Raw genomic sequence first — 11,867 nt, 5'->3', positions numbered from 1 at the left:
GATTCTTTACTAATGGAGCCACCAGCGAAGCCCAGGGATGCCCGTTGGGTTGGTGCAAACCCCCTAATCAAACAGACCACAGCTCCCTCTCTGAACTTGAAAATGCGTTGTGACCTGGGTTTGCAGGTATTGAGCGAATGGGCCAGCTGTGTGCAATGAGGAGACCCCCTCTCACCCTGGCCGGCTGCACCCACGCCTACGAGGAGGGCGCGGAACTCCTCATTTGCACCCGCACAGCTGTGGCGTCGGCTCTGGGGCCCGGACAGAGAAACACGAGGGTGGTGCTGCCACCTGGCGTCCACACGAGGTAAGGCAGCCAAATCCAACCACCGAGATCTCAGAGTTGGCTTCCCTTCTCTCTCATCACTCACCTTGTAATCTGCACTGGCCTGGCAGGAACCGCAGGAGCAGATCAAAGGATCTCAGAGGACCTCTGTCCTCAGCCCTCTGGTTGATATTTATTCACACCTCTGCCCCGCGTGTGACCTTCCCCTTCCAGAAATCCTCTAAATGCAAATAGGGAATATTCTTATGTCTTATGTCGATTAAACTGTGACCTATGGAGACCCATCAAATCAATGACTATAAAGGGATGAACTTCTCTGTGAAATAGAATTTAAGAAGGATAATTGCAGAGTCATTGGTTATGTGCATTTAAAATGCCGGTTTGCCGACCCCCCCCCCCGCCTGAAAATAATGCCTGTGACGGCAATGTTTATTTTGGCTGGCCCAAAATTAGTTATTTCACTAGCACTTCACAGGTTATTATATTCAATAGTTACACCTGACACACCAGATTCTTTACCATTTGAGTCACCAGGGATGGCTCAGTTGAGGCTCAGGTGACTCAGATGGGGTTAAATGTTTCTATTTTGCAATCTACTAATTTTCTCTTCACAGATATCTCCTAGAATATCACATGAATGCTTTAAAGCGTCAAGCACCTCTGAAGTTTCCTCTTTTCTGTCGCTAAAGGTTTTTAAGTCTAGTAAATTAAACTTCAGGAAATAAAATGAATGCTAAGTTAATAAGCTGGCACTTTGTCCAGAGAAATGGCTGGAGGCTTTTCTGGTTCCAACATACTTGCTTTATTTCCTGATTTGTCATGCAATTTGGCCAGGTTTAGGAGCAGATGGAGTTTAAACTGAGGATGAAAGAGGAAGGACATGATGCTCTCACATAAAACAAGAGCATTTACTTGTCATTCCACTGTTAAGTATTGATTGTTTTAGATTTTTAATTTACCTTTTAGTGTTTGAGTCAATTAAATATACTGGAGGATGTCATTTAATATAGCTCATGATCCACTGTCTTTAAGGGAGTTATTGGTAGCTGAGAGAGGGGGGCAATGTGAGGAGGACAGAGTACAGGCTTCTGGGCATATGCATGCATGCATATGTGTGCACATGTGCATGTGTGCATGCAGTGGGTATATGTGTGCACTAGGTGCACATACATGTAACGGAATGTGTTATGTGTGTATTCGTGCATGCATGTATGTGATGTCCATATGCATGTAACGTGAGTGCATATGTGTGCATATATATAATGTAAACACGTGTTTGTGACATGTGTGTATAACGCATGCTTGTATGAATATGTGTATATATGTCATGCTCATGTGTGATGGACATTTAAACTGTTTCAGGTTTTTACTGTTACACTGTTGTCCTGAACTCGCCATCATCTGCCTCTTTGTACCCGTGTCGGAGGACTGTTAGAAGTGGGATCTTGGGATGTAAGTTCATGAGCCTGAATGGAGGTGAATATGTTTATTTCATTTATGGGCAGTTTGGCTTCCTCTTCTGCGTGCGTCACCTCATCTTTTGGCCCATTATTCTCTGGAGATTTCTACTATTTTTCCTTATTAACATCTGGGAATTGCTTATGTTTTCTGTACCTAAATCTTTTCTCAGTAATGTGCATTACAAAATAGTTTTTCAGTCTGTGCCTTACCCTTCAGTCTGTTTTGGTGTCTTTCTTTGAACAGATGTTTTTAATTTCAATGTCCTTAGGCTTATAAATGTCTTCCTTTATGGTTTATTCTTTTTGGTTTTGTTGTTTGAGACAAGTCATTTCACTTTGATTTCCTCTCTATTTCAAGTATCATGGCTGGTAGCAGAGGGAGTGGACCAGAACATGAATTTATTACTCCATCTAGACCCTCTAAATAACTTTTAAAGAGACTTATGAGGGTCCAAAAGGACATAGGGTAGTGGCTAAGGTCAAGTGAAGGTCACCCCTGTGCTATGCTCAGATACTCAGTCGTGTCTGCCTCTGTAATCCCATGGACTATAGCCCACCAGGTTCCTCCTTTCATGGAATTTCCCAGGCAAGAATACTGGAGTGGGTTGCTATTTCCTCCTCCACGGGCTCTTTCTGACCCAGGGATCGAATCCTTATCTCCTACGTCTCTTGCATTGATGGAGACAGATTCTTTACCAGTAGCACCCCCCAGTCATCCCAGTGTGCTTTAATATACAAGAAGCAGAAACTTACTCAAAAGCAGTGGAAAGGCTCTCAGAGAAGTAGGGGGTGGTTAATTTAAAGCCGAGGATGTGTCTGGTGAAAGAGGGTGGATTGCAGCAGAGACAGTTATCACATATTCCCACACATGATCGTCCTGAAGAGGACGAGGCCCTGGCCCTGGGTGGATGGCCAGGGGGGTCACTGCTCGCGGCGGGAAGACGGACAGCATCCTCGCTGTCAGCTCAGGGGACGAAGCCGGGTGTGTGAGGCGCTGCTGTGCTCCTGTGTGAGGGGTCGGGGGTGCCGCTGCCCTGCCTCAGCGCCATTTTCCCTGCAAGACGGAAGGATGGATGCATCACTGCTGAGCGTGAGAGGCACAGGAGCAGGAGAAGGTGAGTCATTCTCCTCCTTTTAGAGAAGGCGGAGCAGCCGTGTACACTGAGGCGGGTGGGAGCAGAAGCCGCTGGGAGGAAGCCTGTAGGGTGGTCGGTAGGTCTCCCCTCGGATCCCATCCCCTGCACGGCCGTTTGCGGGCTTGGGACCGGCTGCCTCCCAGCCCCTACCTAGGAGGAAGCTGAACCTGAAATCCCAGCAGCTGCCAGGCCTGCAGACGCTGCTGTCTTGGGCCCCTTCGGGGGGTAGGGGTGCCCTTGGCCTGTCACCTGGTGGGGGGCCACTTGGAGCCCAAGCTACCTGGTTACCCTGCAGAGAGCTGGCGTCACCTGTTGGGCCTTGCCCCGTGGAATAAATACTGTATTTGGTCATCTGGTTACTGTTCAGACAGAACTTGGTCACCTTTCCAGTTTTAAAAGGAAAAACTAAGAGACTATTTTTAAGAGTGGTTTTAAGTTTATGGAAAATCAGGTAGAAAGTAGAGTTATTTCCCACAGGTGCCGTGCACAGTTCCTCGGGGGCCCCGGTTAACACCTGGCACAGGCGCGCTGCATTTGTTAAAGTGGATGGCCCAGTGCTGACACATTATTAAGGGAAGTCCGTAGTTTCCATCGGGGTTCACTCTTTGTGTTGTACATTCTATAGATTTGTGACAAGTGCATAATGTCATGGATCGACCATTATACTATCATACAGCCCCTGCCCCATTGGAATGATTCTTAAGTTTTATTTATTAAAAAATCGATGCATGGTTGATGTTCAATATTATTTAAATTATAGGTGTGCAGTAAATGGCTCACAGTTTTTAAAGTTTATGTTCTATTGATAGTTATTATAACACTGGCTGTATTCCCCTATTCCCTGTGTTGTAGAATATATCCTTGTAGTATTTCCCACATAGCAGTTTGTATAGATTCTTAAATATTTGGTAGAATTTACCAGTGAACCCATCTGGACCTGGAGCTTTCTATGTTGAAAATGCATTAAATGTTCAGATTATCTATTTTTCCTGTGTGAGTTTGGTAGATTATATCTTTTAAGAACTCAGTCTATGTCCTTTAAGCTACCAAATTTGTTGATATAGAGTTATATATAATGTTATTATCATTTTAATTTCCATCAAGTCAGTAGTAATGACAGCTCTTTCATTTTTGATACTACTAATTTATGTCTTCTCTTTTTTCTTGGTTATCTTGGCTAGAGGTCTATTCATCTTATTCACCTTTACAAAGAGACACCTCTGTTTTTATTGATATCTTCATTATTTTCCTGTTTTCAATTTCATTCATTTCTGCTCTGATTTTAAAAATTTATTTTCTTCCATTTAAATTTGCATCGAATCTCTTCCGATTTGTATAGTTTCCTAAGGTGAAAGCTTTGGTTACTGATTTTAGATCTTTCTTCTCTGCTAATGTATGCATTCAATGTTATAAATTTTCCTCTAAGCACTTCTGTCATTACATCCCACAAATTTTGATAGACTGTGGTTTCAGTCTCATTTAGTTCAAAATGTATTTGAATTTCTGTTGAAATTCTTCTGCTATTTAGGAGTGTGTGTGAGGCTGCGCCATGACAGGCAGCCTAGATTAGGAGTAGGCCTGGTTTTCCAGGGTAACATGATTATCAGGCCACCTGGAGCCAGCCAATCAACATGCGCCTAGCAAGAAAAAGGGAACCTATCAGGGGGAAGCTGAAAAGCCCGTGAACGCCCAAGTTTGAAAAAAGCCCGCGAAGGTTTGGGCCAATAAGATTACTTTGCAAACATGTAACCAATCCGCTTAAGCCAGCTACCAACTGCTTATGCACACCTTATAAATTGGGTAGCAGCTTGGGCTCAGCGCTCTCTGACCCCGTACCACTGCGTTGGACGCGCGGCAGGAGCCCTGACTCGAGTCAGCAATAAACTTTCCTTTTTTGCGAGTTGCATTGTCTTAGAAGCCTTCTCTCTTCCCGCTCAGGGATTCGGACATCGGGCATAACATTTGGGGGCTCTTCCTGGATCCCTTGATTGGGGAAGGAGAACACTTCCAGGACAGAGGGGAAGGATAGATATAGCACCGGTGCTCAGGCAGGACAGGAAAGTCCAGTGTAAATCCGAGGCCCTGCTGAGAAGACGGAAAGTATCTGGCACAGGAGAAAGCTTTCTATAAAGGGGGAACGGATTGGACGTTCCAGATGGCACAAGACCGAGGTCAGCGAGCGTGCTGGAAGGCTGCCGGCTCTGTGGGAAGGGGAGTTCCTCTCCTGATCCCGAGTCTGGTGAACAGTGGACACCATTCGGTAAGATAAACCTTGTACTGGGAGGCAAGAGGACTCAGGGGGCCCGAAAACCCAGTGCTATGTTATCGGCCAACGTTTGTCTATCTGTGTGTTTGTCTACGCCCCTCCGTGTTTGTGTGTGTGTGCCGGCATTGTCTCTGGTCTCCTTCTCTTCTGGTGCATCGTTCTTTTCTCTCTCTTCTGACTTACTCTCCTTTCCTCTTCTTCTCTGATCTGCCCTCAACTCCTTTTATTCTCGGGAGTTTCAGTGAACAGGTGAACGGTTGTGGGGGCAATTGATGAGTCCCGGCCAGGGCTACACTCTGGCGGACTCTGAAGGCCCTACAATAAGTGAGCCTCAGTAACTGGAGCCCGATTGGGTGAAACTCTCCTTTAACATCCCTAACTGAGGACGTGGCCTAAAATTCTTTGTGTGGGCACGGGTCAGGCACTTAAACGCCATTAGGGCGCCTGCCACTTGAAGACTCCCGTGAGAGGATAAGGGGGCCACGGAACGGGCTAGAAACCTCTAGGGTGCCCGCCCCCAGCAAGAAAACTTCTGTGCAATGACGCAGGCACATAAACAGTTCCAAAAGCATACCATAAGTCCAACCTCTTGGCCACCACCACTCCCGGTAGGATTTTTTGGTGGTCGTTCTCAGTGACTTCTCTCTCTCTTTCCCCTACCATTTATTCTTTGACCATGGGTCAGGGGGAATCTACCCTACTTTCTCTCATGACTGACCATTTTTTGGATGTCAGGGCCAGGACCCATAACTAGTCTTTACTAGTCAAGGAAAGTAAATTAATAAACTTTTGCTCTGCAGAGTGGCCCACCTTCCGGGTTGGATGGCCTCCGGAAGGCACCTTTCGACTGTCCATCATACAGGCTGTGAAGGAGAAGATTATGGTTCCTGATCCCTGGGGCCATCTGGATCAGGTCCCCTATGTCATGGTCTAGCAAGATCTAGTAGAAAATACGCCTAAGTGGTTAAAACCTTTCGTTTACAAACTTCCTAGTTCTTCCAATTCACAGGTCCTGGTGATGGAGACCCCCCCGGAAGAAACCAAAAAGAAAGAGGGCCCAAAACCAGTCCTTCAGGAATCATCTTATCCAAACCTGATAGATCTAGAAACGGAGATAAGGCCTCCACCATATGTGCCCCCCTTGCAATTCTCTCTGAGGAGAGAAGCTCCCACGGGTGAACCGAGAGGATTAAGAGGTTTTGGGAACCGACCGTGAGGGGGGCCAACATTGGGGACCTGGGGGAGAACTAGGGGTGGACAAGACTCTGGGGGCCCAGAGTTACCTTCATCCACCGTTCAGGCGCTCCCCATCCGAGTGGGACCAGCTAACCCGGACGGAGAGCAAACCTATCAGTACTGGCCCTTTTCCACGAGTGACCTGTATAATTGGCAAACCCAGAACCCTCCTTTCTCAGAGAAACCCCAAGGCCTCATTGACCTCTTAGATTCCATTTTGTTCACTCTCAACCCCACCTGGGATGATTGTCAGCAGCTGTTGCAGGTGCTCTTCACCACAGAAGAACAGGTGAATTCTGGCAGAGGCGCAGAAACAGGTCCCGGGGGCCGACGGGAGGCCAACCGCCCAGCCTCATCTCGTGGACGAGGGGTTTCCTCTGTTGCAGCCTAACTGGGATTTTGAGCGGGTGGAAGGTAGGGAGCGTTTCCGAGTGTACCGCTAGACTCTGATGGCTGGCCTGCGGGCCACAGCAAGAAAGCCGACAAATTTGGCAAAGGTAAACTGAGTAAGGCAAGAGCCCACTGAGAGCCCGGCAGCCTTCCTAGAGAGGCTGATGGAAGCTTTCAGGCAATATACACCTATGGACCCCCAGGCTGAGGAGTCACGTGCTGCAGTTCTGTTAGCGTTTGTGAATCAGGCAGCCCCAGATATTAGGAAGAAATTACAAAAGATAGAGGGATTGGGAGAACAGACGATACAGGATTTACTGAAAGCAGCTGAAAAGGTATTTAATAATAGAGAGACCCCAGAAGAAAGGGAAGAGTGAATTCGATGGGAGGAAAGGGAATTACCTGAGAAGATCAGGAAGGAAGATAGGGAACATAGGGCGAAGGAAAACCGGAAGAACTAGAGGGAGCTAGCCTAGATTCTTTTTGCGGGGATGAAGGCCGGAACAGAATTGAGGGAGCCTCGAGACCCCCAGACGGGAGAAAAAGAGAGACCAAAAAGACAGGCCCTAAAGAAGGATCAGTGCGCTTACTGCAAAGAACGGGGGCACTGGAAAAACGAGTGCCCTAAGAGGGACCCGAGGAGAGGAATGACCCAGAGAGAGAGAATCTCCCCTGGAACTCGTGTTCTATATGCGGGGGAAGACAGTGACTACGGGAGTCAAGACTCGGCACCCCTCCCCGAGTCCTGGGTAACCATACATGTGGAGGGGAAACCTGTTGGCTTCATGGTAGATACTGGCATCCAACACTCTGTTTTAAATAAAACACTGGGACCAATGTCTAAGAAAACCAGCTTGGTGCAGGGAGCCACGGGGACAAAAAGATATTGTTGGACCACAGAACGGAAAGTAAATCTGGGGGCCCACCAGGTGTCCCATTCGTTTTTGGTGATACCAGAATGCTCAGCCCCTCTACTTGGAAGAGACTTGTTGACTAAAGTTAATGCCCAGATCCATTTTGACCCTGGGGGAATCTCAGTCACGGATGGACTTGGATAGCCAGTACATGTCTTATCTCTAGCTTTAAGAGATGAATACAGACTTTTTGCGCCTAAGCCCTCAGAGACCATAGCACCAGATGTACAACCGTGGGTCCACAAATACCCGTTCTACCCTGGGCAGAAACAGCAGGAATGGGACTGGCCAAACAGAGACATCCGGTCGTCATTGAGCTAAAGGCCGGGGCAACTCCTGTGAGGGTGAGACAGTACCCCATGAGCCAGGGCTCGGCGGGGGATCACTCCCCACATTCGACGGCTCATGGATGCCAGAATTCTCAAGCGGTGCCAATCCCCTTGGAACACCCCCTTACTGCTGGTGAAGAAGCCAGGGGGTACAAATTACAGACCTGTCCAAGACCTGTGAGAAGCCAACAAACGGGTGAGTGACATACACCCTATTGTCCCTAACCCGTATACCCTCCTGAGCAGTTTGCTGCCTGAGTACACTTGGTACACTGTGTTGGGCTTGAAAGATGCCTTTTTCAGCCTACCCCTGGAGGCCCAGAGCCAGGAGATATTTGCCTTTGAGTGGACTGAGGGGGAGGGCCAACCGGTAGTACAATTAACTTGGACCCGCCTCCCACAGGGATTCAAGAACTCCCCTACCTTGTTTAATGAGGCTTTGAGTGAGGACCTCTATGAATATCAGACTCACCACCCAGAGGTCATCCTGCTGCAATATGTAGATGACCTTATGTTGGCTGGAACCACAGAGGAGGCATGCAGCCATGCCACCGGGGACCTCTTACAGACTCTAGGCACCTTGGGGTATCGCGCTAGCGCAAAGAAGGCGCAAATAGCCCTGCAAGAGGTCACCTATTTGGGGTATAAGATCAGGCAGAGGCAAAGGTGGCTAACTCAGGCCGTGAAGGAAACAATATTGCAGATACCAGAGCTCAAGACCCCCCGCCAGGTGAGAGAGTTTCTGGGGACTGTTGGATATTGCAGACTGTGGATCATGGGGTTTGCTGAGAAGGCCCGGCCCTTGTATGAGGGAAGTAAAGAGACCCCAAACTGGACTTGGACTGAGCCAATGAAACAGGCTTTCCAGACACTCGGACGGGCCCTACTAGAAGCTCCAGCCCTTGCCCTGCCTAACCCAAATAAGCCATTCCAGCTGTTTGTAGACGAAAAGCAAGGAATAGGAAAGGGGGTCTTGACGCAACAATGGGGACCATGGAAGCGGCCAGTGGCATACATTTCAAAGCGATTAGACCCGGTGGCCCCTGGGTGGCCCCCTTGCCTTCGCATCATTGCAGCCACTGCCCTCCTCGTCCGGGACTACGCTGCCCCCATATTAGCCGTGGGACTTCCACCTCCTGGTATGGGGACTCTGCCACCAGTTCCCGAATATTCCCTCCCTGATCTCGTCTGGATCAACGAGGATACCACCCTCCAGAAGGATGACAAAGATGGATGGTACCGAGATCAAAACAACAACCTGATATTGCCTGCCATCCTGGGTCGTCACCTGTGTGAACACCTGCACACAACTACACACTTGGGAGAGAAAAAGACCTTGACACTTCTCCAGACGGCCAGCCTGAGGTTCCCTTGACAAAATGCAACTGTACGAGAGATAATCCAGGCTTGCAAAGCATGCCAGCTGATGAGGACAGGGAAAAGGCAGCACACGGGAGTGAGGTACCGAGGGGAAGAGCCAGGGCAACACTGGGAGATAGATTTCATTGAGGTAAGGCCAGCCAAGTACGGGTATCGCTATCTGTTGGTTCTGGTAGATACCTTCTCGGGGTGGGTAGAAGCCTTCCCCACTAAGGGAGAGACAGCAATAGTGGTTGCTAAAAAGATCTTAGAGGATATAGTGCCTAGGTACGGGCTGCCAGTGACTATGGGCTCTGAAAACGGACCTGCCTTTGTGAGCCAGATTGTACAAGGGCTGGCCCAAGCTCTGGGGACAAAATGGAAGTTACATTGTGAATATAATCCCCAGAGCTCAGGACAGGTTGAGAGAATGAATCGGACCCTAAGAGAAAGTTTGACAAAGTTGGCAATAGAGACTGGCGGGGACTCGGTGACCCTCCTTCCCTTCGCACTCTTTCGGGCGTGTAACACCCCTTCTAAGCTGAATCTTACCCCTTTTGAGATTCTGTATGGAAGACCCCCTCCTGTGTGTCCTATTTTTGAGGGAAAATGCCTGCTACCCCCTACTTCGGGACAATTCCAGCAAACTCTGATGGCATTAAGTAAGGTGCATAACCATGTTTGGAAATTGATTCGAGAGATACACGAGGGTCAAAGTAAGGGGGCCCTCCCCGCAGATACCATTGGCCCAGGTGACCTGGTTTGGGTAAAACGGCACCGATCTAAAGTATCAGAACCCAGATGGCAAGGCCCTTATGTTGTTCTCCTTACCACTCCTACTGCTGTTAAGGTCGACGGGATTGGACCCTGGGTTCACTGCAATCACGTGCGGCAAGCCACTCCAGAAGAACAGGAAAAAGCGCGAGCAGAATGGAAGGCGAGTCCTCACCCATCAAATCCCTTGAAACTGAAAATCGTTCGACGGGAGGCCTCCTAATTCTCCTGCTGATGGCGGCTCTCATCGACCCAGGAGCGACCAGCCACAACCCCCATCATCCGGTTAACATGACTTGGGTGGTCTACAACCCTGAGACCGGAGGACTACTTAATTCGAGTTCCAACGTAGCCTCCAAAGGGACATGGTGGCCTGAATTGACCTTTGATTTATGCGTCCTGGCAGCCGACATTAACGGCTTCCACGGTCCCAGTCAACTGAGTGACTTCATCAGGAGCCCTCAGTTTGAAACCCTCGGCCTTTTTGACTGGGCCTTCCAGGGAGACACACCATGCACAAAACCAACACCCGTATATGTCTGTCCGGGGGGAGGAAGGGATCGGAACCAAATTGCAAGATGTGGGGGAGTTGATTCTTTTTATTGCACCGCTTGGGGATGTGAAACTACAGGAACGGTCCATTGGCTCACCAATCCCGTCAAAGACCTCATTCAGGTAAAATTACCCCAAGATTTCCCACCATGTAAGATGTTGTCATCTAAACCTGGACAATGTTTTCCATTACAGATTAAGTTCACTGATGAGGGAAAAAGGTTTACCAGGTGGGATGTAGGCAGAGCCTGGGGCCTACATCTTTATCAGACTGGATTCGATAATGGATTCCGGTTTGAGCTCAAATTACAACTGGGACTACTCTATTTGGCCCCCAAGGTAGCTTTGGGACCAAACCAGGTGGCAGCCCCAAAACCTTCTTCCCAGAGGACAACCCCAAAACCTCCTAAGATTTCTGTGTCCTAGTCCATCTAATCCCCCGGCTGAACTATTACCCAGAAGAAGGCCTGCAGCCAAAGTTAGAGACACCAGGTCAGTATAGGGTAAAAAGAGAGCCTGTCACTGCCCTAACTTTAACTGTCCTGTTGGGATTGGGGGCCATAGGAACTGGAAGTGGAATTGCAGCCTTAACGCTCCAAGATAAACAGTATAACCAGCTAAGGGCTGCAATAGATGAAGATATTGAACAACTCGAAAAATCCATTTCCCACCTTCAAGAATCCTTAAGTTCTCTGGCTGACGTAGTGTTACAAAATAGAAGGGGTTTAGATCTGCTGTTCTTACAACAAGGGGGACTATGTGCAGCCCTAGGAGAAGAATGTTGTTTTTATATCGACCATTCAGGAGTAGTACAGAAATCTCTTCAAAAAGTTAGAGAAGGCCTAAGCAGGCAAAAACAAGAAAGAGAAAATGAACAATCATGGTTTGAGTCTTGGTTTCAACGCTCCCCCTGGCTGACCACCTTAGTTTCCACCCTCCTGGGTCCACTTATAGTACTGTTATTGACACTAACGATTGGCCCTTGCATTTTAAACCGGTTAATGTCTTTTATTAAAGAACGTCTAAATACCATTCAGATTATGGTATTGAGGCAACAATATCAGATGGTAGCCCAGGATGAAGAGAAAGATTCCTCTACAGAAACAACAAGACAGGGGGGAATGTGAGGCTGTGCCATGACAGGCAGCCTAGATTAGGAGTAGGT

The sequence above is a fragment of the Odocoileus virginianus genome, chromosome 2, assembly GCF_023699985.2.
Source record: "Odocoileus virginianus isolate 20LAN1187 ecotype Illinois chromosome 2, Ovbor_1.2, whole genome shotgun sequence".
Classification (NCBI taxonomy): domain Eukaryota; kingdom Metazoa; phylum Chordata; class Mammalia; order Artiodactyla; family Cervidae; genus Odocoileus; species Odocoileus virginianus.
The sequence above is the reverse complement of the archived record's forward strand: the minus strand, read 5'-3'. Positions refer to the sequence as shown.